A 7,116-nucleotide genomic window follows, 5' to 3' on the forward strand; every position below is an offset into this window, starting at 1 on the left:
CCTTTTCAGGGTACAGGGGTTGGCGGGGTGCGCACGGGAGCTGGAAGGGACGGGGCTGAATTTTGAGAGACCCCTAATGGCCTCCTAGGTGGAAGGTCCAGAGCAGGAAGAAAACTTTGGGGTTACTCAGGGTGATAAGCAGCTTTTCTACATCCTTGCTACTCAGAGTGTGGCCCAGCATCAACGTTATCCTCGGGCAGCTTGTTAGAAATGAGAATCTCAGGCCCCATCCCAGACCTGATGGCCTGCATTTTAACAAGGTTCCGGGGGACTGGCACACACATTCAAGTTTGAGAAACACTGCTCTGATCCCCTCTAAGGACTGAGTGAAGGGTCTTGGCCAGCTTGCAGCAGGAGGACTTCTAGTCAGCTATAAAGGAAGACTTTCCATCCGGGAGGGGTAGAATCTACATGCTGAAGGGCGCACTAGGGCAGGGAGTGCTGAGGCTCTCTGAGACGGTTGGGGATGGTCAGATCCAGAGGCAGAACAGTGGATGGAATGGCCTCGGGTGGCATTCTGAAGTGCCCACTGGTAGCCGTCCGTGCACCAGGCTCTGGATGAAGTGTTTGGTTTCCAGAGGGGAGCCAGACATGGACCTTGCTCTCATGGAGCTTAGAAGTGGGTGGAGGTGACAGGTGTGAATCAAGCAGTCATCCAGATAAGTGTATAATTACAAATAGGTGGCATTCAGGGCAGGCAACTCCTGGCAAACAGCTATGAAAGTGAATGAAACGGAATAAAAATAAAAGACTCTATCTCAGGGAAGCAAAGAAGGCGATGTTTGAGCCCAGCTCTGAAGGATGAGTGGAAGGAGTTCAGACAGAGCAGGAGGAGCATTCTAGACCAGCGCTGTCCAACAGAAACATGATATGAGCCACTTGTATAATTTAAAATATTCTAGTAGCCGCACTTAAAGAATAAAAAGAAACAGGTGAAGTTAATTTGATCTTTTATTTAACCAAATATATGCAACATATTATCTTTTCAACACGTTATCAATATAAGAAAGTATTTATGAGATCTTTTACCTTCTTTTTCTTTTACTGAGTCTTCAAAATTCTGCATGTATTTTTACACTTAGAGCAGATCTTAATTCAGACACTAAATTTTCACCAGAAATATTTGATCTGTATTTAGATTTCGTAGAAATTCAAGTTGCAAAGTAGATTCATATACCCAAGATGTTTAAAGAATAGTTAACAGTTTTCCAGTAACTGAATTAACAATTCAGTTCTTCAGTTGCACTGGCTGTGTTTCATGTGTTCACTAGCCCTATGTGGCTAGTAGCTATTGTACTGGACAGCATAGTCCTATACAGAGGGCATAGCACATACAAATGTCCTGTGGCAGAAAGGAGCTTTGTGTTCAAGGCGCTGAAAGAAGGCCAATAGAGCTGGAAGGTCTGGAGGGCAAGTCAGGTGAGAGGATTCCAGAAAGGTCACATGGAGTTGGATGTAGTCTCAGAACCCAGGGAGGCTGTTGAAGGGTTTTAAACAGCAGGCCAGCATGATCAGGTTTGCATTTTGCAAAGATCATGTTGGCTGTAGTGTAAAAGACAGATGTCAGGCTCCGGGGGGAAGGATAACTCTAGAGAAGGATGGAGAGGTGGGACAGGTGTGGGAAGGCTGGAAGGTTTGGGAGGTGGCATCTCAGGTCTGTGCACCTGACCTCTGTGGGGCTCATCCCCCCATACCTGTGAGCCCCTTCACTGCTGGTCAGGAGCCTAGGCGGTCACGAGCTGCGGCGGCCGGCTCCGGCCTCTCCCCCAGCTGCTCACTTTGCCTCCTCTCCCTGACCCTGGCTCTGTCTTTGCCAGTCTCTCTGGCCCTATCAGTCTTCCATCTCTGATTTCTGCCTCTCTGCCTTTGCCCTCCTTGTTTCTCTGACTCTATCCTTTCTCTCTCGAACGAATACAGTGTCTATCTTTTTGTCACGCTGTCTTTCTCTGTTCCCACCTCCTCAGCCTCTGACTAGATTTGCGTGCGCCATTTTCCTCTCTGTTTTCCTCTTTCTTCTGGGTATCGATCCTCAGTCCCTGCATGTCTTGGCTGTCTCCGGTTCTGACTTGTCCCAGTCTCCCAGATCCTTAGGTCCTCACTACTCAGAGCGTGGCCCCCCGAGCAGCAACCTCGGCCTCATCTGGGAGCTAGGGCAGAATCGCAGACCCCTCCCAGACCTAAAGAATCTCAATCTGCCTTGTAACAGATCCACCAGGTAATTCACGCGCATGTTAAACGTTTCAGAAGCACGGTCTTAAGCTTTCCTCTAAAACAACGTCAAAATGAAAATCCAGAACCTTAGCAACATGGAGTGATCTGGATCCTCCTGTAACTCCTACGTCATCCTGGTGAAGCTGAGACATTCTGCTTTGCTGCATCGCCTCCTAAAGCTGCTCCTGAGGCTCTAGGCAGAGAAGGAAGGGACCAGAACATGGGCTGTAGGGGGGCCTGAGCTCCCACATGTGTGGAATTACTGGTGAGAGGGAATTCTCCTAATACCAATACACCGGGGCTTCCGGGTGCCGTCCCAGCGCATCCTTGCAAACAGCGCCGCCCGGCCTACCCTGTCTGTCTCACTCCGCCCTTTCAAGAGTAAGCATGTTTTTTTGAGCTGGAGGTGGGATGTGGGTTTCAAGATGGGGGCAGTTACCTGGTCACAGCCCTAGGAGCAGCCCACATTGGATTGATCCCAAGCCACATGTTGTGATTTTCAGAGCGAGCAAGTGCTGGAGCGAGGGAGTCATGTCAAGATTCCTAATCCTACTCCACGGCCTAGGCGACAACAGCACGTGATTTGTATGTGGCTCTTACCTGCCCACATTGTCATTTGGAAAATGTTAGCTCTTTCCTCTCCAGGATCACAGACTTGTCCAGCCTAACACATTTCTGACCTCCATATCCAGTGCCAGCTCTGGTATGTTTCAAACCAAGCCTCCAGAGAATGGATTTGTTTTCCATTTCAACATTTTGGGCGATGGGGTTGTGTTTTCTGGGCTTGTTTTTTGAAGTGTTTTTTTCTCCCTTCTGCTTTGTTTGGTTTGGTTTGGAAAGACTGAGAGGGAGTTTAGGAAAAGGGTCAGCTCCCCGGGCCCTGATTCAAGTCCCTGACACAGGGCCACTAATCCAGGGGCTGGCTTTTCCGCCCCTGACTCCTCCAGCTGTGGTCTGGACCAGATTTATGCGAACAACAGGTGGAAACTCTGGTGAAAAGTGGTAAGGGTAGAAAAACCACGGAGGGAACAGGTTCTGTTCGGAAGGATTCAGTGGATTCATTGCAAAGGGGCTGGAGGACTATCTGGCTGGTAAAAGCGAGGAGGAACAAAAGCCTTGTTATAGGAAAGTAGAGAAGATCTGAAGATTAGATGCCTCAGGGGTGGGGGGGGGGTGTTTGCTGAGCCCGGGCATACCAGAGCTGGGTGCACCTGCTTTGGTGTGGCATACCTCCTGGCTCTCCGGGAGGGAAGGAGCCGACACAGGGTGAAGAATAAACAGGTTTTAGCTAGAGGCTTGGTTGAGGCTCCTTGAAGCATCACATAGACCCTGGATGAGCAGCCGCTGGTGGGGATGGTGGGAGAGCTGCTGAAGGTAGGCCGTTGCCTTTCTCTGGCACCTCTAGCTAACCAGGTTGGTGGTGAGAAGGATAAGAGACCCAGGCCAGTGGCTGGAGAAGGTGGCTTGGGTCTGACCCCAGAGCCTTCCAGAACTTAAGCAGGAAGTTGCGAAACAGGGCTACATTTTGAAAGAGAAAGTATGTGAAATATGGTTCCTCCCTCGCCCATTCGCTCTCCCGGAGCTTGTGCAGGGAGGTGGGTAAGATGGAATCCTGGCTGGACTCAGTCTGCTGTGGGAAAGAGGGCAGAGCAGAGCCCTCAGGGAGCCCTCAGGCCAGGCCACAGCAGCTGCCAGCCTTTGGTTATTGATCATTGTTATTGGGATGCATTTTTCCATCTGTTGAGCATCAGCCTGGCCCACAGAGAAGGCCGGCTCCTTCCTCTGGCTGAGTTTCGTCTCCCCAAAGGGCTGGCTTCTGAGGGATCCTTCTGCAACCCAAAATGTACCATGGGCTGCTGATTAAATACTTGGAATGTCTTCAGGTCGAGCCAGGCCTGTCCATAAAATGGGAGGCATTTTGGCAGTTGCAAGGGCCCTGGCACCCAGTCTTGGCACTGGTGCGGCTGTCTTCTTCAAGGAGCTGGGGTGGGCCTCCCGCCAGCATGCTTCCCTGGGAAACATCGAAGTGAGTTAAAGTCAACAATGAGTTCATCTCCAAAAGGAATAAGCCGGCAGCCTTCAGGGCAGGGGAGCAGGAGGAGGGAGGGGCAGGGATTTAGGGGCGGTAGAGGGGGCTAAGTGATGCTGGAACGGCCACACCAGATCCAAGCCTGTCAAACGAGCTGGCAGCTCAAGGAACAAAGAAAAGTTCTTTCCCAGGCCAGCCCTGGAAAGCTCACTTGGCAAAGGTGGTGACAATGACGGTGTCACAATCCTGGGGACCATGGGAAGTGTTCTCTCAAGGACTGGGAGCTGGAGCCAGACACTGACTGGGAAAGAGGCTAGGGCAGTCGGCTCGGTGGATCTGGGAACTCTGGTTCTGCTGGCCCCAGGCCTGCCTGGGGAGCACATGAAGATGGCCATCCGGGCCACTGAACTCCACTTTCTCATCTCGAGGACTCAAAGGAGGAGGACTCAGGTGTCGAGGCCAAGTGAAGAGCAGGCTCCTGATTGCAAACCCAGCCTTTTTGGCTCAACGTCTCTATCTCTAGCTTGATCTCTGAGGACTTTCCATTTGGACAATGGTTCCTGATTTGAGCCAGTGCCTCACTTCTGTGCTCTTCACCGCCTGGAGCATGAGGAGACCACATCCTAAAGGACATCGGACTGCTCTCCACTCACCTGAGCTGATACACCGTGGGACACAGGAGCCAACGGCAGAGCGAAACCCAAAATGAGCCACACTCTGGGACCCGCCCAAGGGGAGCCACCTCGCTTTAGGTACCGAGTGGAATCCTGGGCTGCCCAGCCTCTGTTCAAGGACTGGGCTCTGAGTGGAGGGAGAGGAGCAGTGCCTCCCTGCTTTGGACAGAAAAGCCCAATGATGGCCTGGCAGCTGCTTGTGCCAATGGAGATGCACGTAACCCATCTGGTTCAGACTTCAGCTCTGCCCCAGGGGCTGGGAGACTGGCAACAACTGCCTTGAATATATACTTGGCCTTTCTCCCAAGGGCAGGACCAATGCGATAGGCTATGTTTGATTTCTCTCATGCCCTCCCATTCATTCTCACAAGGTATTTTATTGTATGAGGTATTTGCCTACGATGCATATTTACAATTCTTTTCCCACCACCAAACCAACAAAATGTCCACAGACATTGCATCTCAATTTCTCACAAACACATTCTCATTGCATTCCCATGGTTTACCCTTCTCCTATTTCCCTCTTTTTAAAAACAACAACAACAAAAAAACCTGCTTCACCCTTCTGTTCTTTCTGATTCCCCTCTGTGTTGACTGACTTCGGCTTCTCCGCTCTCCCAGGGAGCTTTTGCGGCCCCCTCCCACCACCACCCTTTGTCTTCCTCTGCTTTTGCTGTGTCTCCACAGGTTCTTCAGAGCCATGGTTTGCCCAGTCCATATTTCCCCTGTATACTGGGCCAGTTGCATTTGTCATTTTTTATTAAGGCTACATGGTTGTTGAATGAATGAAAAAAAGTGAACAAATGAAAAGGTCCTGCTTGAATGGATTTAGTCTCCTATTGTTCCTGGAGATCATAGTTATTAATAGCGCTTACTCCTTTTTCCTTCTGGAGAGAAAAATAAGGCCAGCATCAAAGTTCGTGAGGGCCTGGGACCAAAAGCAACCTGACTTTGATCTTTTGGTCATTTGGCCACAACTGGCTGTGACAACCCAGCTTTCCAGAGTCATCTCCCGCCACTCCCATCCCCCACCTCATCTACTCTTCTACTCAGAACACTTCAGTGGCGCCCAATACAAATAAACTTCTAAGTTTCAATGCCTTTGTCCGTGCTGTTCCCTCCACCTAAAATGTACTTCCCCATGCTCCCATCTGTAGATCTACTCATATTGCATACCCAGATCAAATTATTATGTGAAGGAGCTCCCCTCATCGGTAGTTGCCCCTCCTTCTGTGTCTCTATGGACCATCTGTAAACCTTTATCACATCTAGGTCGATGCTCCCAGTCGAATGTCAGCTCCTGAGAGCAGGGACTGTGGGATTCATTATTGCATTCCCTGACCTTTCCCAAGTCTGATGAAGCTGTGAGTGCAGTTGGAGACATACTTATAATAATGGCGAACATTTATATAGCACTCACACTCTTCTAAGCCCTTTACTTGCCTCACTGAATCCTCAACAGGAGGTGGATACCATTATTCTGCCCATTTTACAGATGAGAAAACTGAGACCCAAAGAAGTGAAGGGATGTGACCAAGGGCACGCAGACAATGAATGGTGGAGCCAGAATTTGAACTCAGGTCGTTTGGCTGCGTTACTGCCTACCTGTGTGGAAACTCACATTTTGCATGTCCTTTCCCCACCTGCAAAACATGATACCCAGACTTTTCAGAGCCTCACTCTTTTATTAGCAAGAGGAGAGGGATCCAGGGGGTGGATCACATGTGCCCACAAATAATGCTATAAGGTCCTCACCAGCATCCACCGGGCCCTGCCTCTCCACTCCAGCCTGTCATCAGCATCCTTTGTTCCTGAAGCTGCTTAAGACCGCCTTACCACCACGTGGCTGCCAGTGTGTGTGCCAGCGTGGGGCCATGGTGGCTGCCTCCAGACGCTCCTGAAGCCACCCATCCGGCATGCAGCCCCTGAAGACTGCAATGTGCCAGGACCACCTCGGGCAAAACAGAGAGTCTCTCTTTTCTACCTGTGTAGATCACCAAAGTGGGTCTCACAAAGACCGTGGACAAAGGGCTCACTGGATTTCTGCGTGAAGTCCTCTTCTCCTTTGGGCTCAGAACAAGTCCCGAGGCTCAGCCAGGGGGCTGGCAGACCACTGCTGCTCCTCCCAGACTCCCTTTTCTCCTCTGCATGGGCTCCCTCTGCCCACTTGCCCTGAAATTTAAACCTCTGCAGAGAGCCCCC

The sequence above is a fragment of the Equus asinus genome, chromosome 5 (genome assembly GCF_041296235.1).
Source record: "Equus asinus isolate D_3611 breed Donkey chromosome 5, EquAss-T2T_v2, whole genome shotgun sequence".
Taxonomy (NCBI): Eukaryota; Metazoa; Chordata; class Mammalia; order Perissodactyla; family Equidae; genus Equus; species Equus asinus.